This window comes from Serinus canaria, chromosome 6 (assembly GCF_022539315.1).
Source record: "Serinus canaria isolate serCan28SL12 chromosome 6, serCan2020, whole genome shotgun sequence".
NCBI lineage: Eukaryota > Metazoa > Chordata > Aves > Passeriformes > Fringillidae > Serinus > Serinus canaria.
Window position 1 is genome coordinate 7,274,377 of NC_066320.1, and position 22,340 is coordinate 7,296,716.

At 40.7% G+C, this 22,340-nt stretch overlaps 1 protein-coding gene across 5 annotated transcripts in view; it reads left to right on the plus strand.

Annotated features, from left to right (window-relative positions):
• The first annotated feature begins 11,066 nt into the window (after positions 1–11,066).
• CCSER2 (coiled-coil serine rich protein 2) overlaps positions 11,067–22,340 on the plus strand; it is a 61,903-nt gene continuing 50,629 nt past the window's right edge. For 4 of the 5 annotated variants that reach the window (XM_030241006.2, XM_030241008.2, XM_030241009.2 and 1 more), the window contains exons 1-2: positions 11,082–11,156; positions 11,777–11,961. The gene's annotated coding sequence lies outside the window, so the exon portion shown is untranslated. Of the gene's footprint in view, positions 11,157–11,776; positions 11,962–22,340 lie in introns of all 5 variants that reach the window. The other variant, XM_030241007.2, reaches the window with a different exon arrangement.

Genomic DNA, 22,340 nt, shown 5'->3' on the forward strand with positions numbered 1-22,340 from the left:
GATATTGGATCTGCAGTTTGTACCTGGAGGAGCAGGACAGAACTAGAAGTGTCAGAGAACTGCAGATTCTTGCTTAAGCTTTTTAAAAAAGTCAATAACCTTGGTTACTGACATACCAACATTGCAAGGTAAGCATTTCTGCATTTAGAACAACAATGGCCTCCCAGGACTCATGGAATGGCATCTCTTCCTTCAGTGACAAAGGGAAAGTCACATAAACACTGATTCAGAAAGCAGATCTAAGGATGATGCTTCTATCCCATGCTTACATTTTAATTCACTCACTGAATATGCAAAATGTATATTTAGCCAAGTACTTGAAATTGGCCTCAAATGTAAAATTTTACATGTTGTACTTGTATCTCCCCAGTGATATCCTTGTGTATCTCTCTCATTAGAGGTTGCCCCTGTAGGAGCATCAGGAATCAAAAGCAAATGAAGCAAGTGCAAAGTAGGGGCTTCCACCACTGCAGGGGAAAATGACAGGACTGGTTTTTTCACTTCTCTTCAACATTTTATGAGACCTGATCTCTTATTAACAAGGTCATCTTCTCCTTCTAAGTTGAAAGAGCATTTTGTGACTAATTTTGTAATTTTCTGATTCCCCTTCTTCCTAATCTCTTATTTCCCTCTGTCTTCTCCCATCTTTGGACCACTCTGGGCCATCTGCATCTGGAGTAATGACACTTCACATTCCTATCTGTAGCTCTGCAGCTGTTTTGATACTTTCCAAAGCAAAATTCTTTCACTGGGACTACAGAAGCTCAGCTCCAGGGAAAACTAAGGCTTATTTTTCTTAACTAGAGCCTGCAATACTGCTTATGATTTAGAGGCATCAGCAGCACAGGCTACTATTTCCTTAATATTGAAATAAGTCACTTTAAATGCACACTGTCACACTGTCTCTGCCAGGATGAAGGGTGCAGTTACTTATTTAGGAGATTATACCTGTAAAGAATTCTTTCCTAAGGAAAATTACCATAAACCCTTCCCCCCCAGCCCCCATCCAGTTTCTCTCTAGTGACATATTTTAGAATCAGTAGGAGAACTTTAGTAGCTGAATTTTCACATCAGTGAGGGTTGTCATCTTGGCACATTTTCACAGGACTGATAAGGTATCTCTTTTATAATGAAAATGGCTCCAAACCCCTTTTCCCTCTGGACACCACAGTGCATCTTCAGCTAATTATGGTTAGACATTCTGGCTCCAAATGAGGTTTTTTCCTAAACTGCTTTCTGATGAGCACAAGTAGATTATGTTCTAATGCAAAGGTGTGTAACACTGAGTGTCACTCACACAGCAGCAAAATCATGAGTCTTAGCAGAAATTAAATACTCCAGGCATCCATTGATGGGTGTGCACTGGGAAAGCCTTGATTCAGTAGTTCCATTCTCACTGTGGTAAGAATCATGCAGAAGAACATTCTCCTTTCACCAAGGTCCTTCTTTCCCCATAGATTTTGTATTCAAACCCAGCAGCTGTCATTGTGCTACTGATTTAATTCTATAAAATATTTGTCCTCACTTTTTCCTGCAACTTAGAGTCAGGTTGCCAGAGTACCATCCTGGTCTTGAAAAAGGATGGAGATGGATTATAAAAATACAGCACAAAAAAATACTCAGCAGGCATATAAAACATGTTTGCAATCAGAAAACAGCTTAGAATGATATTAAATGGAAGAAAGCCAGGCATTCCCTAGAAGTTTATCCACTTATCTGGGCATTCTACATAGGTTTTTAATTTTCTATGTCCTTATCTACTAATACTTTCAATATGTCCATCATTGCAGTCTGAGTGAGTTCTGTACTTCAACTGCCCTCTCAGTAAGGAGAGGGCAGCTTCTTTGAATTGGCCTCTCCTTCTGGAAGAACCCCTGGGACTTCTGGAACCTTGGATTTAACCATCAACATTTAGGCAAATATCCACAAATACTACTTCTCTTTACTCACAGCTGTTCCTGTTAAAGCTGTTTTGCACTCACTGTATCAGGTTTGGTTTTCTTTCTCTGCACCAGTTTGGTACAGGATAGTTCCATAGAGGGTCTGGATGGGTCAGTTCTAAATGTATGGATCTGACAGGCAGGAATGGTGGATTCTGCCTCATTCTCTGCCATGAGCTTACCAACTTGATCCTGGCACTTTTCTACACCTCACTTTATTTACAGTTTACTAGAAGTAGCCCTAACTCTGTCAAAGCAAATTCTGAGGGTACATTCAAGTTTGTAGTACACCAGGAATTCCTTGATTTCAAAAGATCTTGAGTGCAAAATATTTCTCACAACTGTCTTGATAGTGAGACTGAAAGAACAGCAACTCTTCTCATGATTTTGCATTTAACTTTTTGCCTGTCAGCATTTTCTATTTCCAAGCATAAAATAAAATATATTTTTATTAATCCTAAAACATGTTTTTAGCCATTAAAATGCCAGAGTCGTGCTGTTAAGAATTTGTCCTTGAGCCTTGTGACAACCATGGAAAGCATTATTATTTATTGCATGCATTTGTAAAATAGTTCAGTCTCTTTCCAACTTGCCACTATCTACAGTTAGAAATCATCAACAAAGAGAAAAACACCTTCCAAACCTCCTAATTTAAAAGCACAGCAGAACCTTGCTACGTGCTTTCCTAGACAGAGTAGTGACTGATTCTCTGGTGCCTGTATTTCAGGAAGCTGTCGGAATCTTTGGGGATAAAGTCCTTCAAAAGTCCAGGTACCAGAGGCAGGTACCTTTATTATTATTTTTATAATAATAAAATTTCTGGTTTGTCTTTATGAGAATCCAGCTTTCTTGACAGGAAAGCAAGCACTTATCACTCACTGCAAGTGAATTATGTCAGACTTTGAAAACAGTGTCCAGAAAGATTCAGTGTTTAGGAAGGACCCTGGAGAGAGACTGAGGGCTGGGCTCACCCTCTGGCCCATGCTGAGCTGGGCTTCCCAACCCCATGAGGAGGAACAGCTACTAATGATCCAGTAAATTGTATCTCCAGCTGCCCAGGATCCATATTTATCAATCATCTAAACATCCCCTACCATTCTCCAGATGATTCCCAATACCTAAAATAATTATTATATTTTTATATCTCTATATACATACACAAAAAGATGTGTATATATATATATATAATATACATACATATATACATACGTGTAAATGAAGATATATGTAAAAGTTAAGTTTTATAGAAATTTATTTTTATTTGTATACATGTCCATATATAAGCACTATTTTCCTGAGTAGCCAGGGTTAATAAAATAGGAGGGATGGAGTAAACATCAAAAAAGAAGAAAATTTTTACAGAACATTTTGTGGGTTAATATCTCATGACTTTCCAAGCTGTGATGATTTTGGGCATGCAGTGTTATGTTGTTGATGTTCCTGCAGAGCTCTGAAACACTATTATTTAGTTAATTACTGCTTGGTCACACATGATTTGGGCTAAGGTCAGCTCACTGCTCAGTGCACATGCTACTGCCACGTGCCCAGAGGAAAAGCAATTGCATCTTTTAATCTGATCTTTGGTTTTCGTTGCCATTTAATACTGCAAATGTAATAGAATTTCAGCTTTCATTTTTTATCTTCTGATGCTTTGACATGTTCAGACAAGAAAGATTAGGATCAAATATATACATGGAATAAAACTATTTTTAAAGTCCTGACCTGTATTTTGAAACCTCTGTGTGCTACTGGAGCAGTCTACTTGCATTTTTCCTTAAGTTAATTGAAACTAGTTAGTTTCATATAAAAAATAAAATAGCATGACTGGAGTAGTATTCATGGAAACAACATCACTTAGAGTCAACTCCTTTCTGCAGTCTGATTCAGCTATGAATCAAGACTTGAAAAATATATGAATCCTCTTGAAACATCATGTTTCATCTGAGCTGGCAGGAAGTATTCCCTGCACCAGCTCCTGGTAAGCTGGAATCCTGCTCTGCACAGTGCCTGACTGCTCACAGACCAAGGGCTCAGCCAAGCACTGGCCTGGATGCACAGGCAGCAGGGGCTCCTTAGTGGCATGAGAGAGGAGCCAGGCTCAGGGAGGTGGAACATGATCTGCATCTGTCAGGCCAGAGACTGAGCTGGGACTTTGCTCTCCAGGAGGATTTGTACCCTTATCATTTCAGGTTGCTGTTGTTGTCTTAGATTGCAAAGGTTCTATCATCATCATAGTATGAGGATTTCATATTATCAGAGCTCCATACCTTCTTGATACAGGCAGCTCCTCTACACACTAACGTTGCCAGGTCCTCACAGTAATCTGACTCTCCCCACGCCTCTTTCCTTACTCTTATATAGCACTAGTTCTTATTGATTGCAGGTGTGGCCTGTTAAGATCAGGCCCACCTCCAATCTTCAGCAACTGAAACAGCTGCAACTTATTGGGGGACAAGATCACCTTCTACATGCTGTGGCCAGAATCCCTGTGAAGTACAGCATCAGTGCAGGATCTGTTTTCTTCCCTGGGATCTCTCTTATCTATCTGCAATGAGAAATAGATAATTAAATGGATCAGAGGACATATTTTAATCATTATGCCCCCTTACAATATGCAAAAGCATCTCATGTAATAGTTTTCTCTTATAATTCCCTAATCAGTGAGTAGGAACTTTCCCTAAGTAAGGAAGGTGGGGCTAATCTATAAGTAAGACAGGTTTAGGATTCTTAAACTGAAAGAGAGCAGGTTTAGATTAGACATAAAGAAGAAGTTCTTTTCTGTGAGAGTAGTAAGGCACTGAACAGGCTGCCCAGGAATGCTTCAGTCCTGACACTGATCTTGGCCAGGCTGGATGGTGCTTGGAGTAACCTGGTCTAGTGGAAAGTGTTCCTGCCCATGGCAGGGGGGCTGGAATGAGATGATCTTTAAGGTCTCTTCCCATCCAAACCATTCTGTGATATCACTCTGTCATTCTTATGCAGTCTCTCACTGACTACAGAATATCTGTCACTGGTACAGTATCTAAAGGAACAAAATTATAGATCATAAAGGTGATTCTGGGCACTCCTTAAACCTTTGTAGCTAAATAGCAAATGTTACAGTGAAACAGATATGGAGACAATGCAGGTATCTTATTTTAAAAAAAGATTTGAGAGAACATCATATAATCAAGCTATTGTTGGAGCTGGTGAGATGACTGGCACTCCTAGAAGAGAGGGTGACACTGAGTTTGCCAAGAATCAAACTGCACCTAGGAACCTTTGGTCACCACACCACCCAGGTGTCTTGTCCTTTCTAAATATTTTTTGAACAGGACCCAGAAGAATCATGTTTAGTTCACTTCCTGCTGCAAGTCTTCCCGGTGGACACATGTCAACAGGAATGCTGTTCTTTTAGCAGTCAAATGAAAACACATAGATATGATTCTCTTGCTCTGTTCTTCTCCTAGAGGCTTTCTTTCCCCTTACATTTCTTAATGTGTACAGCTCTCTTGGTCCATTATGCACTGTGTTGTGTGCTGATTGTAAATAGATTACAGCTTCTGCAAATCTCAGGATTAAAAACTGTAATGATACTGTAAAATGGAGGACACTGCCTATACAAATAAAAAAGCTATCATTTCATCTTCATTAAACATTTTAAGGATTGTAGAATTTAAAATGTTATTACACTACAAAATTAGCAAACCCACAAATTATCCACATCAATCAGTTCAGGATTAGCATTAATTTAAAGCAGTCTCCTTTGTAACAGTGTTTACATAAAGATAAGCCATACAACTGCAAATAAATTTTCATCTTTATTACTGATTTCTACTGAGATTTCATTGAATTCTAGTTAACTTTTCTCTTTTCATTAAATTTGAAGGCCATTATTAGAAACATGACTGTTGTCTTTTCTCTTGTATAACTGAATGCCTTCAGAGATAAAGGAATAATCCCAAACACACAAGAAAAAGTCCCCTAACAATGTCACTAGTTAAAGGCTATTTTTTGAGTTCTGAGATTATCAGTCAACCTTTCCATTATAAAATTCAACAGAAACGTTAATCTGTCCTGATTTAGAAAAAAAATTAATTTCACAAAAGGAAATAATTTCCATAGCTATACATCAAGCTGAAATAAGGAGTTTTATTTATGTTCCAGAATCCTCCAAAATCCCACAGAATAATGGAAACAACAGGCACTTGGATTCCTTTGGCCTTTCAGCCTACATGAATACAAATGAAGTTGCAATGAAAACTAAGGAGGAAACTGTATCAGACTTAAATGAAATACATTATGCTCTAATGTGTTTTAGCATTCAGACACTAAGAAGTATCTTCTGTAAGAAGAAATGAAAGACAGCACAACTGGATTTTAGAAATGTGCCACACCATTTTAATGACTGCCCAGAAAAACTTCCCTGTGTTTGTAAAAGTGGTGTGGATGTGTGGATGGTTTGAATGTGGCTGCCAAACACAGTGCAGAAGACAAAGACTGTATTTTAGAAGTAGCTTTAACCAGGCTTCTTAAATTGTTTAACTAGTGTGCTTAAATAATTTAGATCTAAGTAGGTCTAAATTATTTAGACTAATGTAGTGTTTTGAAACATCATGCAAGGTCAGCCCTTAGAAGAAAGAGCACAGCAGCAGCAAAGTGTAAAGATTCCTGAGGTGGGTTTCAATGACAGATTTTACTGAACTGGTCCAGGCTACTTCTACTCCAGCACCACTGAAAAACAAGAGTAGTTTAAGCCTGTGTAAATTCACTGCTTTTCACACCATGAACAGACAGTGTAATGCATCCTGAGCATCTCTGAACATCAGCAGGGCTGGCCACAGAATAACACATCACAGAGTTTTAAAAACACATCCTAGACTGATATTTGAGTATTCTTTCAGCAATGTTCAGAAGAAGAGTTTGACCAAAAAAACTTTCCTGAGAGAAGGGTATGAAAGCTCACCAAACCCATAAATACAGCAACACTGTCTTTGCAAAGAAGTTATCTGAGACAATTATTTAAATAACGAAGCAGCTGAAACTGCAATGAACAGGTCTTCATTTAAATATTGCCCTATTAACTACAAATATTACTTAGAAAGTGGTAGATAGCACTAAGGCCTGAAAAGATATCAAATCTTCAATTACTTGATTTGGGTTCTGTATTAAAGCTAAGAAAAATAAAGGACTTAGTCTTAAATGTGACAAGGTAAATGTGTATTTCAGCAGAATGAGTTTGAGCTCAACTCTGTGTTTCCCCTTAAGTACAAAGGGAAGAAGATGCATTGATGGGGAACCACTATAAAGACCTCAGCTTGCACCAAACTGAATTCTTTTATCCTTATTCAATTATTTATTGCAGAATGGTATGAAGTTTCATTACTTGTGGACACTATAAATGGAAATAATACATATATACACATATCACATATGACCACATCACTGCTTTCCTTATTAACTCAGTAAACAAGTTCATAAACTTGAAATATCTGTTTTAGTACATATTTTTAAGTAGTACAAAAATGAAATTACCTGTAGAGTTTAAAAAGTACAAGAAGTTGAAAAGTAAACAGGTAATTTTGGAGACAGTGACTCCTTAATGTCAAAAGAAAATGTGGAAAATATAAGGGATATATTCCTTAATAAAAAAAAAAAAGTAGAGATTCAGATTCTGAAAACAGCCGAAAGTTCATTTTTGATGCCTGTTGATGAATGCATTAAACAGAATCATGAGACATTTTGAAATTAAGAATTACAACCCCTAACCATCCAACTGCATTCACTGTCATAAGTGCACCTAGACCCCAAGAAGCATATGGTTTCTAATTTTAACATCTGTTTTCATTTTCTTGAGTGTTGGTGAGCTAGGGAGAATCCATGCTGCAGTACTTTGTGAAAGTAAAATGCCCACAATGAATACATTGTTACTTATATGTGGGAGGAAAAAAATGGTGGCACCTGGGTGCTTAGCCCTTTTGAACTTGAAAGAATGCAAACCAAGAAAATATAGCTCATCTGTCAGCATAAAATCTGAGTTCAAGCAGAATGTGCTTGAATGCAGTAACAGAAAGTGGATGCACAAAGTAAAATTGAAATAAGTATGAACAGATTACTTTGCAGCAGTCACAGCATATGAGCTACAGAGCAAGGATTTTTTTTATGGATATCATGGCAAAGGTAATTTTTATGAAGTGATGCAGGGAGCAGTCCTTGCTTTGAGGGTAATTTTAACTCAAGCAGACTCACTCAGCTTCATTGTAATGAAGAGAATTAGGAATATCTAGTTCATATTTTCTAGAGTGTAGGGCTCTGCTCCATGTCAAATTTGAGAAATCCTTCTCTCCTTTTCCACTAGAGTGGATTCCCTGGCATGTGAACTCCTGGGGCTGGGAGAATATTTGTGTGAATATCACTGACTGCACATCCAGCTTTTCTCGGGGTGGTTGGTGTCACCCAGTGCTGTGTCTCTGGCTTTGGAGGCAGCACACTGCCAGGTCAGTGAGCAAAGGGGATAATAACAAGCTTTTAGTCCATCTCCCAGTGTAATATCATGTCCATTTAAATCAATTTAATAGAAAATCAATTCAAGGTGAAGACCTCAAGCTGAGAACATCTGATAATAAACTCATAGGAAAAGATACTGCAGCTGATCATAGCTGGCCCTCAGTCTGCAGTAGGAAGGTTAACACCAATTTCTTGAGGCAAGCAGTCAGAAGCTGGAGTTTTGTATATAATGCTTCCTTTTTCAAAAACTCTGAATTCTGCCTCAAGATTGGATCTTAATCTTTAGCCTATATAAGCATATGTAAATCTGTTAAATGCCTAAACAGATAGTGGAGGTTCTCAAATCTGTCCTAAAATATCTCTAGGTTGCTTTCTTCTTTTACACGTGTAGTTCTCTTTCAGAGCTCTATTTCGTAATTATTTTCAGATTATAAAAGCATGAGCTGGAGTTAAAAAATGTGGTTATACCACCACTTCCAGGTCAGCACACACAGCATATGTGCCTCCTTTGTGCTGGTTACAAGTGTTGCTGGTTCTCTGATCTTTATTCCTTGATCTTGCCCACTGTGCCTCAGAGATGCACCAGGGGAGCTCTACAAATGCTTTGTGAGAGAGAACTTCAAGTATTGATGTGGAACACACACCCGCCACTGCCTGCAGAAAGGCAGTGGGAAATATAACTCTCCCAATGAGGCTCTAATAGAATTTCTTTAATTTTTGGGAAGGAAATGGAGAAGAAAGTTGTTAGGAAGAAATTTCATGGGGAATGGGGAAGTTTTGATGAACAAAGTACAGAAAAATCAAATCTATGCTAATGCAGTTGATGCTCAGAAGCTGAGAATGACTGGCAAGAAAGGATGATTGTGTGGTTAAAGCACCCATGCCTGACTGAGGAAATCTGAGTTCATTTCCTGGCTTTGCTATCTCTTCAGCTTTGAGCAAGAGATTTAATCTCTCTGCTTGCCTTTTTTTTTTTTTTTTTATCCCCTTCCTGTACCACAGGAGAGTCATTTTACTTCAGATTGTTCTAAGAAAAAATGCATTAATGTGGCCAGTACATTTAAGTTTAGGCAGGAAAAAAAAAAAAAACAAAAACCAACCAAACCATTCAGTTTTCATTCCTTCTTTTTCTAAAAAGGCCTTTGCCTATGGGGCAAATGTACCAAGTCTTCATGCCCTGGCTCTAGAAAGATGAGGAGGTGCTGGCAGTGCCTGGGCTGACATCTGGGCACGCCCAGCTTCTAGTTAAGAGGTGAGAAGGCTTATCAATTACAGGGTGTTGGTTTTATTTCTACACAAACATAGCCTGAGGTGACTGCACAGCTTCCTCCCTCTGGGAGGCCTGGTAAAGCAGGCAGGCAAAAGCTTAGAAAAATTGGCTATTGAAACTTTTGAGAGAAAAGAAACTCAAAACACCCAATGTTGAAGCACAGCAGTATGAGATGGTGAAATGCTGTGACAATGAAGGCCCCAAAACAGGAGAGATGCAGAAACTCAAGCCCCAAGGCAGAACTCTGAGGTATAAATAATGACTCAGTGATTCACCTCCCTGGCAAGGAACTTCCTGAACCTTCTGTCAGTGCCTTCTAATTCCTAGCACGGACAGAAAATTTGAGGAAATTAAACTCTCAATTAGTACTGTGAGCACTGGCATGGAGAATGCCTGGTCTCCCATGGATGACTGCAAGAGTCCTTCAGGATTTTTGTACAGCTGGGTCACCACCTCTCTCCTTTGAGTGCCTCTGCTGTAGTATGGGCAGCAGGACCAAGGCAGGGACCATCCCAATCCCTGTGCTGGGCACTGCTGGGGCTGCACCTCGAGTGCTGTCTTCAGTTCTGGGCCCCGACTTTACAAAGAACATTGAGGGGCTGCAGTGTGTCCAGAGAGGGGCAAGAGGCTTGTGAAAGGTTTAGAAAATGTGTGTCTTGTGAGGAACAGCTGGGGTGGTTTAGTTTTGAGGAGGCTCGGGGTGGGGGACATCATCGCTCTCTGCAGCTCGCTGAAAGCAGGTTGCACTGAGATGGGGCCGGCCTCTTCTGCCGTAGCTGCAGAGAGGACAGGAGGAAATGCCCTTAAACAGGAGAGGTTCCAATTAGATCCTAGAAGACAATTTTTTCTCTGTTTGGGTGGTTGGGCACTGGAGTAGGCTGTGCAGAGAGGTGGTTATGGGTTTGTCATGGGGATCTGGCGCTGGGTGATGGCTCCGGGCTTACACTGCAGTGTTGGGCGGATGGCGGCACTGGCTGATGTGAAAGGACTCTTCCAAACCTGACGGTGCCATGATTCCACCCTTCCATGCCGCAGGGCCGGGACACCCGCAGGCCCATTCCTGCAATGCTTTTAACAACTCCCATTTGCCCTTGGTTCTGCCAGCCAGCTCGACGATTGCTGGGGCAGGCTGGCAGAGGCGGCCCGCGGGCCTTGCCCGCCCGGCGGCAGCGTCCCCCGGCCGAGCTGCAGCGGCCGCGCAGGGTCAAGTGCCCGGTGGCTCCCGGGGCACGGCTGAGGGGCGGTGGGGCCGATGAGGGAGATGGGGCGATACCTCCCAGCCGCGCCGCCGCCGTGGGCAGGGCGGGGCGGCCGCGCTGACGTCAGGGCGGGCGGCGGGGCGCGGGGCGGCTGCGTGTTCCCGCCCTCCGCCCCTCCCTGCGCGGGCCGGGCCGGCCGGCGGGACCCGAGGGCGCGGAGCGGGCCTGCCCCGGGAGGCGACGCGGCCCGGCCGTCCGGCGGTGAGTGCGGGGCGGCCGCGCCGCCACCCCCGCACCCTCATCGGGGGCTCTGTGCCGGCGGGGAGCGGCCGCTGTCCTCCTCCCAGCGCCGCCGCCCTGCGCCGGGGCGGGGGTCGCGGCTCGGCCGGGGATGCTGCGGCAGCGGGGGCCGCGCGGGCCGCGGGAGGCCGGGGCCGGGCGGGCGGGGCGGCCTCAGCGCTCAGCTCCGGGCCGGCTGAATGTCACAGGGGAGCCGCCCGCCGTGCCCGGGCTCGGGGGCAGGCAGGCACGGCGGGCCCGGTGCCGGCTCTGCGGTGCTTGGCGCGTCCTGTATAATTCGGTGTGCGGGGAGACGCACCTGCAGGTGCCTTGGGAACAGCTGCTGCGAGCTCCCGGGCCGCAGAGGTCTTGTAGCGTGAGGTTTCGTATCTCGGGGGTTTTAATCTCCGAAAAGGGGAAGAAGCAAAAGCACCCAGTGTGTGTTCAAAGATAACAGTTTAAAAAAAATAGTGACGGTGGAAAAGAATTATAATGGTGGCATTTCTGCTTTAGCAGTGATCTGTTGAGATTTATAAGGGGATGTTCTGTACGTTGTGGTGATTTCGCTTTAATGACACTGAGACTTTGCTTTCGTCACCCAGAGCCTGCTGTTCACTTCGTGTTCTGTCAAATGTACTTTGGCATACAATGAAACGTAGGCAACCTCAGCCTTTAACTTTGAGCTGGAGGAGGTCGAGCTGTTTATCTTCAGTTTAAGAAAGCAAAACTGCATGGGAACTTTATGCTCTAGCAGAGCGTTAGTGTCCAGGCCAGACATCAAATTAAGGTAAGGATTGTCGATCTGGTACTCCATCTGGTGTGCTGTGTAAAGATGTAAAGCACTTTTCAGGGGAACTGGTGCATCTTGCAGGGTTAGAGCTTCATGTCTACAGCAGGTTTGTTCTTGGTGTCTGCGGGCTTTGTGCCTTGATTTGGAACAGAATAGAATTTTTTGATATGAAGGTGTTAGAAGTGAAATTAAGTTAAATCTAAGTTTTTGTTTTGTTACATTTTTATAATTGAGAGCCACTTCACATATGTACTGAGACTACTAAATTTCTCTCTTCTGGAGAAATATACAAAACTCTTGGGTTAGCCTGAGGCAGTAAATATTTACATTGTTTGCTGATAATGAATGAAATTGACAAGACTTTTTATCGTGTTTGTAATGATCACATGTCTCTAAATTCTATGGGCCCGTTTTGAATTACATGCCTCCAAGCTGAAGAGGTGATGGCCTAACAAATGGGACATGAGTAACCTAAATGTCAACCAAGGATCTATGTCAATATATAACTTAGAGTAGAAAAGTTATTTTTGAAGCTGAGGTTTAATTTCTGCCCATGGATAGTATTTTTCATTATAAGATTATCAATGCCTGGGTTCCAAAAACTGCCCAGTATTGTCTTTTAAATGTAAAGCTGTTGGAAGGGTAGAAATAGCCTCAATTAACATAATGATCTCATTTAATGTATTGTTATACTAATGAGTAATCCTGTTTAATGGAACTGTTCCTGTAAAAGCTCATTGGAGTAAAATCCATTACTTTTGGACCTGATCATCCTTTAAGAGGGATTGGTTATTTGGAATAAACCAGTTAGTAGGAAATGTTGGCACAGGCTCTTTAGATAAAAAACCATCATGCCATCAGCCTTGAGATGAACATTGCTTGCCTGGCATCCTTAGAAAGTGTGGATCTCTCAAAATGGAAAGGAGATGAAGGAATATAAGATTACAGAAAGTAATATGATAAAATATATCAAAAGTGGTTGTAGTGTTCTCTTTCAGCCACTATTCCCTGTAAACAGCAGCACCATCTTCTTAATTAGAAGCTTTCAGGCCGGGTTAAGTCCCGTGCCACAGGGATGCTAAGGAGATCAAAATACTAATGGTGCTTTTGATAATTAGGTTGAAAATCCTGTATTGTGTTTCAGTTGGTGCAATAAAAACAGATTATGTAAATCTCTGGATACCTGCACACATGTATGTTACAGCAAAACCCCAAGAGCGTTAAATAGTTATCTCATATTTGAAGTTTGGCTGGTCAGGAAAGGTCTTTGCATTTCTTCCCGGCTCTTGGACACACACCCCAGCTCACTCTTAAACTGCTACCAAGTAGGTGCATTTTGGAAGATATTCTGAGAATGTTGTTTCCTCCTTAATCAAAAGTAGCTGGATTTGCAGAGTTCTGGACTTTGCTCAGTAGTCATTCTCTGTTCTAAAAGGAGGATTCAGCTGGGGCAGTTCTGCTGACAATATCCTATAGGAATTGAAGTCTCCTCAGGATGGGGGTTTTGCTTATCTCTGGTCACATGGGGAGCTGGTGTCGCAAGTTCTTGCTAAAATCCCTGATTCACTGCAGATTGTTGGGTTTTCATGAGCACTTAGTCTGTGCTGAGCTGAGGTCCTGCTCTGCAGAGTGCATTTTAATGGCCTTTATTGAGGGAGTAGTGGCACTGCTGGCAATGTCCTCACTGCAAGGAGGCTTGGCTTCTTAGCCAGAGGAAATGGCTGATAAGGATTTACTTTGATGAGGTGGCTGAACAACTTATGGATCAGGAATAACCCTTAAATTGTACGTAATTTTTGCAATTATTCCCTGAAGCCTAAGCAATTCTGTGCTTTTAGGCTAATCAGCCCAGATGGCTTGTGACACACACAGCACAAGGGAAGCATCCAGGGAGAACTGAATGTCCCAGCTTCTCTTGACTCAATAAATGCCCACTTTAAGCTGGAGATTCAAAAATCTTTTCTAGGTGGATGCAGAGTTTATCATTACAATGTGGATTTAGTTGATAATTCCATTCACACTCTTTTTGTAAGTTGTTTTAAAAATTGGCTTTACTTAAATGCTATTTTTTTTCTGATCTTATATGTTAAAATTATTACCTAGTCATGTGGATTTATATTTTTGATGAGTTGAGGGTTGCAGTGGCTTTTGAGTAACCTTCATCTCAGTAAGGCAATCTTGCATAGGTAGAAACTTGGCAAGGCCCAGGCTGCTGCTGTTGGTAGCAGGAGACTTGAGGGGAGGAGCACAATCTGTCAGCCTGCATAGCCTTATCCATCAGTAAACAGAGTTGAAAACAGAAAAAATAAATCTCTGTGTAAATCTTTTAATCATGGAAGCTTTCTGAAATTGTAATTTGGATATGTAAAGCTTTACTATGACTCCATTGAGCACTGATTAAGCAAAACAAGCAATATGTATTGCCTTCCTGTAAATTTGAATAAAACACAACATAGATGACTAACTCTGAAACTGATCCTGTGACAAACTGTCACTCCTAACTGAAGTTACATCTCAGTTTCTCTGAGAATCTGTTTGGTTTTTTTTTTTTTCACTTTCAATTTCAAACCTCTGAGGACATAACAAATATCTGTGTCTTCCACGTTGCAGGAAGCTGACCTTGAGAAGCACATTCCAGTATAGCTGTTGCTGTATCAGAAAGCTGGAAGGAAAACACAAAACACACATTAAAATCCTGGAGGCTCCCAGTCTGTTGTCAAAAACATCTTGGTATTTGTTATGCTGTGGGAAACTTGCAGAGTTGTTTGGTACTCAGACATTTTCAGGGCGGCTGGTTTTGAGACTGGAAACTGATTTATATCAGGGGAATTGTAGACAGAAGCTGTATTGAGTCCAGAACTAATGAAATGAAACTCAATAGCAAGAAAATGATATTTTGAAGATATGTTTTACAAATAAGCAAGTTTCAGCTGAAAGCTGTAATACACAGGTGTGTGGCCGCAGTATTTTTGATCAAGGGTGGATGTTAAGGAGAAGTCAAACTTCAAATAATACAGTATCTTCAGGAAAACATATAAATGTGAAACAAACTGGTGTGTTTGGTAGCAAGGAGAACAGGTATCAGGTACTGATACATTGCCTCTTCTGGCCATGTAGGTGTTTTAGAAGCAGTTTTAGTAGTTTTTCTTGGCAATCTATGCAAGACAATGAAATAACCTTGAAAGAATTGTTACTGGGGCTCTGGAGGTCCTTGCTTAAGGCAGTCAAGGATGCAGAAGGTTTAGGGGCTTAAGGACAGGTTACATGAAATAGTGGACGAGAGATCTGTGGGGAGTTCCTGAACAAACTGCATCAAATGTAAGAAATTCCATGAATTGAGAACAGTTGAAGGTTGAGGAAGTCACATTCTGTCTTTGCCCTAATCATCCCTTCCCTGATGCATTTTTATTTTAAGACAACCATAGGACTTAATGGGATTTTTGTATTCCTCACCTCTAAAATAGAATTGACTGGAGGAACTATGTGGAGAATCAAACTGGTCATTGAAGTGCCATGATCCACACACAGTGAATTTCCATTATTTATATAATATTTCCAGCTTATGCAGGATTCCCTGTCTGTCTTTCATGATAGCAGTGTTAAGGATTTTCTCTGACAGTCCTTTTTCTAGTATTTTTTTTAATCCAGCAGTGGCTGACTTAACAATATGTTTTTTTTAGATACGTTGCAATGTGCTGATATGTTCTTGTCTCAAGATCATTATCTTCTGTGAAAAACAGAACTATGCTGAAATAGCATTGCACTATGTAGGAAAGAAAATCTCAAAACTATTTCTTTCTGTCTTCTTTCTGCTTCATCTTATCTAATCTTGCTCAATTATCACGTGTGAACCTCTTCAGGCCTATTGGAGATATCCCAGTACCAGTGAGTCTATGAATTGCATGCAGCCTCTTCCAATTATCTCTGCTTGCCATTCAGCTTAACTAGAATTCTTACTCAGGCAGCAGGAGAAAAAGAAAGAATGAGTGTATGTGGCTGGAGGGGGGAAAGAAACCAACTTACATACTGGTTGAAAGCTCAGCCTCATTGAATATTTAAACCCATTGGAAATTCTTAATCTTAAGATACCCACATAGAAAAACTGTTAAGCAGCAGTTCAGACAGGAAGCAATGTTTCTGTTTTTAGTCATTATTAAATCATTACAAAATATATATTGGAAAATTTATTAGTACCAGTGTGAGAGGCTTCTAGCACAAGACAGCTCAGTGTTTTTACATGGAGAACAGGCATCAGTTGAATAAACAAACCAGAGGAGTAGGTTGGACAACATGGCAGTCTAAAAAGGGATATTTCCAGTTATAATTAGCTGTATACCAAGTTTCACTTGGCTTTCAGCCTGCCTGTTCTTATCAACAAGAAAATCCTGCTCCAGCTGACATGATTGTATGTAAGAAGTAGAAAACAGTAACTGGTAACCAGCTCTTAGAGTTTATTACTGAATAAATGGTGAAGTAAATCTTTGCTAGAAGAGTTAGAGATGGGAATAGTGTGTTGAATCACTACGTAACAGTGGATAGTGCTGAGGAAATAAAGGTTATTCCTCTGTTCTTAAGTGAAATATTTGCTAGAGAATAGCAGGTAATTCCTACTGGTTTGCAGTAGGACATTGCTTTTGAGACAGATGCAATCTTTCTGGATTTGTTCTTACAAGACAGTTTAAATTACCCATGTGAAATGCTGTTGCTGAAGGACTAATACCATCAGCAGAAGCAGGGGTCTGTTTCTGCTGTCAGTTGCTTTGATGCTGACATAATCACAAAATGTTTTAAGGAGAGATCAGGGTCTGACATTTCACTGGTAGAAAGCTTCAATTCTAGACTGCAATTGATGTTTGGGATTTTTCAGTCAATCTAAGCCACAGCATAAAATTTAAATTGGCTTTATGATGGTGATGCCACTTTTAAAACTCTTTTGAAAGGCAGGTTTCTGATTGCCTGCTGCCTTATTCGTCTGAAAGAATGCCAAAAATTTTGAGAAACCTTGGAAAAGACAATCTGATGGGAATGAGGAGAGTCTTTCCAAAACTTGCACACAAGCATATACACCATTATGGCTTATCTTCCAGGACAGAAATCTTGCTAAATGCAGGGAAGTATTAAGACAGCATAGGAACCTAGATATAAATGTGCTTTATAGTCACAGTATGTTTGTTTGGGGTTGTTTTTGGAAGGGCTTGGGAGGTGGTGCTTGTGAATGATTAACAGGTTTTGGCTTCTTTGTAGCTGTGTGACTTTGTCTTCAGGTTGCAGGGCATTGGATCTGTAAGGCAGGCAGACAGTGTCTGTGTTTTCTTACTTCAGTTTTTCCCCTTTCTGTTTGTTATCCCTGCAAATTTGTAACAACAAAGATAAACAAGTAAAGGCTTTTTTTCTCCAACAAAGATGTTGAAAACATCTGCATTTTTTGCTATTTAAGAGCTATTAAGCAACCCAGATGAAGAAGCTTGACTTGCTCACTGGGGTTGAATCTCCTGCGTTGGTTCAGTCCACAGGAGGCTGTTCCTTGCATACATAAGGAGTGAAGTAATCCACATAATTTAATTCCTTCTAGCTGGGGTGTTTCTGGCACTGGAGCCAGATGTATTGGCCATAATTATGATAATTTTCTGATATATGGCAATATATTTCTCCCACCTCTTGCAGCATTCTTGGGGTCAGCACACCTAATGTCATGCTGTTATCATCTGGGCCTTGTGTTCCTTGGATGCCAGTGAAAGCCGCTGTGCTCTGGTCTTGTGTTTTGGAGTAGGTTATGCAAGGGCTGCCTGGTGTTTATAGCTGCAGGTACAGGCATGACATTGCTTGTCCAGGTTGAACAAGGTCTGCTGAAGAAAGGAACTGATGACTTCCTGCAGGAGGATGCATCAGATGATGAGCAGGTTCAGAGAGGAGTTGTGCATCTCCAATGCTTTATTCCAATTTCTAGCTGGCCTGTCCCTGACAGCAGTTAGGCTGTCAGCACTAAGGCAGGAAAGAGTAACTGTCATTGCACTTCATGTCTCATTCATCAGCAAACCATAATAACCTGCATTAACACTTAAGAGGAACTTGAAATTGCACTGTCAAGGCTTTCTTCTTGTTCACAGGCCCTGATAGTCTCTTTTACTGGGAGTAATTTGTCTGTACCCTCAGGTATCCTCTTCCATCTTCTTTTCTTTGCGTTGAAGCTGTTCCTTGCTACAGCTGGCTAAACATCTGGATCTTGACTGCCTTCCACCTTGTTAGCTGTGTAAGAATGCCAAAAATCAGTGCAACTTACTTGTTTGAGAAGCAGGTTTTTAGCAAAAGTTTATCTTGTAGTTAAAATTGGCATGACTTTTTCACTAAAATTTCAAAGGACTTATGATAACTTATACCCTGTTTTGTTTCACTCTTTTGGTTATGTTTGATATAAAAATTTGGAGTTTAAAATTCATGGTTTCTGTTTGACTAATATGAAAAGCACAAGTGGGCAACAATTACAAAGTATCCTTGTCTGGGCAGTAACACTTAGCCCTTTTTTGCTTCCGTGAGGTGCCTGATGCTCCGTGTAAACAGCATTAATGGCACAGTGAACTGACAGTGTGGCCCTGAGGGATGCAGAGGGAGTTTTTGATTCTGGAAGTATTGTGGTAGCTTTCTTCTACAAAACAGAGCTGCATTTCCCTATTTATTTTTCTCCAGTAAGTGCTTATGTCCTTTTGCCTTATCAAACATTAAGAATTCTGATGAATAGCAAGAATGCTTTTAGAGTTGACAAGGGATGTCACATTTTCTGTTGTACTGACCAAAGATATTGCTCCATGTTAGAAATACTGGAGCTCCAGTCTCTTTATGATGTATTTCTTGCTTCCTTCTCCCTTTATTCATTATCATATTCTGCTCCTGTTTTTTGACCTAGTGTATTTGGACAGTAAATTGAGCACAAGAGCAGTTTGGATAACTGGTTTGGTGTTTGCTAGATCAGCCCTTCAAAGTGGGTAGAACCTCGTTAGTGTGAGGGAGGAAAAACAGAAAAGGGTGCATCTCTAAGCTATCTTGAGAACTGAAAACAGAATCTCACAATTTGGGACACAGAAAAGCAAGGTTATTTCAGAGAAATAGAACAAGAAGCCCTCCCTGTCTTGGAATTTCTTGCTATTCTTCCTGGCTATGGTAACTTCAGAAAGCAGTGTCAGAGAAACTGATATTAATCACCGTGATTTGGACATGGGAGTGGGAGAGTGGCTGAAATTCAGGGATGCCTTCATAAAGCATTGAGAATTGAGTCAAGAACAGGTGTTTTGGAGAAATGGAAGACAGGAGAACGAAGGCAGGCTTGGAGGATTTTACTGCAGAGCTGATAAATCTTACTGGATCTTGGAGTGAAGGTGGCACTTTGGACTGAACTGAAACCACTCTGTGCAGAGTAAACACAAAAGGTTGTAAGTACTCCAGGTTCAGTCTTGAAGCCATCAGAATTTCTGGTTGCATTCGGATTCATTTTAATTCATCCAGCATGCATGATTTCCTCAGGATTCATTATCTTGAATTCCCCAGGGTTTGTCATGCTCAGAGCAGGTGTTTGCCAGCTGGATCTCTTACCAGTTTCTTCCATTCTGTAAAGCTCCTATGGTCTTCTTAAAGCTGAAAATTGACTTGCAGTCATTCTGCCCATCTTGAAATGTTCTTAAGTGAGTGCTAAGGAAGGCTTTTGCTGTTCCTGTTGCAGGGACCTCCCAGACTTTTCCCTGATGACATTCAGTACCTCCCTACATTGGTGGAAATAAGCTCTTTTCACATAACTGATGTAATACATTTTTAATAACCCAGGGGTGTAAGAGGTGGTTTTATAAGCTGTGCACAGGACCCAGCTGAAGTACACGTGCACTTAAATTTCTGTGAGTGAAACACAGGTCTGAAACTGCTGCCATGGCAATAGGACTGCTGAGGGGAATTGCTCTGGCCTGTCACCAGTCTGTCACATGAGTTCCCTCCCTCAGTTGGGAATTCCACTCTGCTGTGACAAGAGGAGGGGAATTCAGTCCTATTCAGGAATCTGGAACTGGAAAATGCTGTTATCTTCCTGGTGGCAGGGATCCTAGGGATTTTAAGGTGCTTAAGCTTTCAAATGAATGCTTCTTTGAGCTGTCTTCTTTTGTAGGGCAGTGTCTCAGATGCAAAGCTGGATTTTGCTGAGAAGCTAATGTATAGGAAACTGCCTTCCTGGTGGTGCTGAAACAAATTGTGAATGAAATTACAGCGAATGTTGTGGTTGCCAGTTGAAACTAAGAGTGCAGGATTTTATTGAGGCGTAAATAATCCTATAGAGGAAGTACCAAGGAGGGTGAGAATTAGTATCTTTTTGCTTATCACCAGGATCTTGAACATCCTTGAAGGTAAGGATGTAGCAGCTTTTCAGTTAATTCAGATTATACTTCAGAGGGGGTCTGTGGATTTTAACTCCTTTTCCCTGGATCATTATGTAAGGCTAGGCTCTTTATAATTAGCTTAATTCCTGATTAGGCTTGTGTGCGCTAGATAATATATTTCCCAAGGCAAAGAATATAAAACTTGTTTGCCCAAATGTCAGTTTTTAAAAAATCCATAGATTACTTAAGTCTAAAAACACTTTGAATTTCCTTATAGTACAGTAGGCTGCAATTTAAATTGTATTGAACTTGAATCTTCTGGGATGCAGAAATCATACTCTAACTGGTAACAGTGCTGCTTGATAAGGGAGTTTAATTGTGAGGCTGGTGTAATCTTTTCTAGTAAACATAGCTAAAGGTTAAGGAAGTTTTAGAGAACCTAATAAGAAAATTCCTCATTTTCTGGAAAACGCCAGACATGATGCTATTAAGTTTTAGTGGTTTTTTTGATGGCATTGTGTTTCAATGAAGCAAATGATACCTGGACTTGAGGAGGTGGCAGAGTAGTTACAGTTATGTAGCTAATAAAATAAAGAGGTGTATTGTTTGTTTTTTTTAATTTAATTATCTGAAGTGTTCTGGGATATCAGTATGCTTTTGTTGAAGATAATGTGTTGTCTTTGCTGAATCAAGGATAAATGAGCAAGAGCCCTTCCTAGAGAACTGGAGGGTCTCCTTTTCAAGTTTAATTTGCAGCACTTGGTGGACGATTAAAGTAATCTAATTAAATGGCCTCATTTAAATTTTGCAGTCACCTAAGAGATGGTAGACAGATGTGAAAAGGGAATTATCCATAAAGCATGCAAGTTAAATTAGCAGCTCTCTAATTTAACTTTTTCAATTTGGAAGATTTCTTCACAAGACTTGCCTTTTCTTTAGAGTTAGGTTATCTTCTGAGGGATCTGCGCTATGATGCTTGCTGGGAATGAATTAATCAGCATATTAAAGGCCATTTTTTATTCATGGAGTTATTAAAAAAAAAAGGTGTACTTTATTGTATGTAGTTGACATGAAGTAAAGATCTTTGATGTTGTTGTTAAAGCCTGATTATATTATTTTCCTGTGCAAGGTATGCAGGTAGGCAAGAAGTCTGACATTAGACCCTGCAATCCACATACAGGCAGGTGTCATGCATGTGAATAAAGTGTTCTGGTTGTCCCAGGGGGAAATACTTGTGTCCTTCTTTGCACACCTGGGTAAGGGCAATGTCTCTGGTGTGCAAAAACTCACTGAGCCTTTGAAAAGTCAGGATTTGTGTATTTCAAAATGGAAATGCACACACCAGTTGCAGAATGTGGATTCTGGTGTTTTAACAAGTTAGGAGCCCCTAAATGCCCTGTCTGCAGTGCCTTTCTCTTTCTATCTTTGCAATGTAGATCTGCATCTAGAAGTACTGCTCTGGGGCATCCTTTTCACTGACAAATCCTCAGGGTATTTCAGTTTGCATAAATTTAATGCTACTTCGATCTTATCTTTGATTTTATCTTCAACTGTGTCACTAAGAAATTAAGTGTTTCTTAATGAGTCTTGCAGATTGGGGAGTGATTCACTTTAGGGTAACACTTGCTGTGGTTACACAATATATTCTGTGTACTTTGAATAAGTAGAACTTTAGAATTGCTTACTAACACTGACCTTATGCAACTGTTGCACTGTACTTCAGGTTTATGTGTGAACAAGATGATTTCTAAAATAGACTACAGTCTCCATACAAAGAGAAGACAATTACTAGGAATGTGAATCTTGATTTGGGGAGATCCATAAGGTCTGGGAAGAAAAAATGTTGTGATGAGATGCATGATGAGTGATTATTTCCTGAATTTTAGGCATTGGGGAAAGGGAAAACCATCTTAAAAAATTAGCCTTTAGTCAGATTTTACATTATAGTTTTTCGCAGATTTTTGCCGTGTCATATTTGTGGCTTTTTTAAAAATACTAAATCTTAAGTTTATCACTTAATAATTG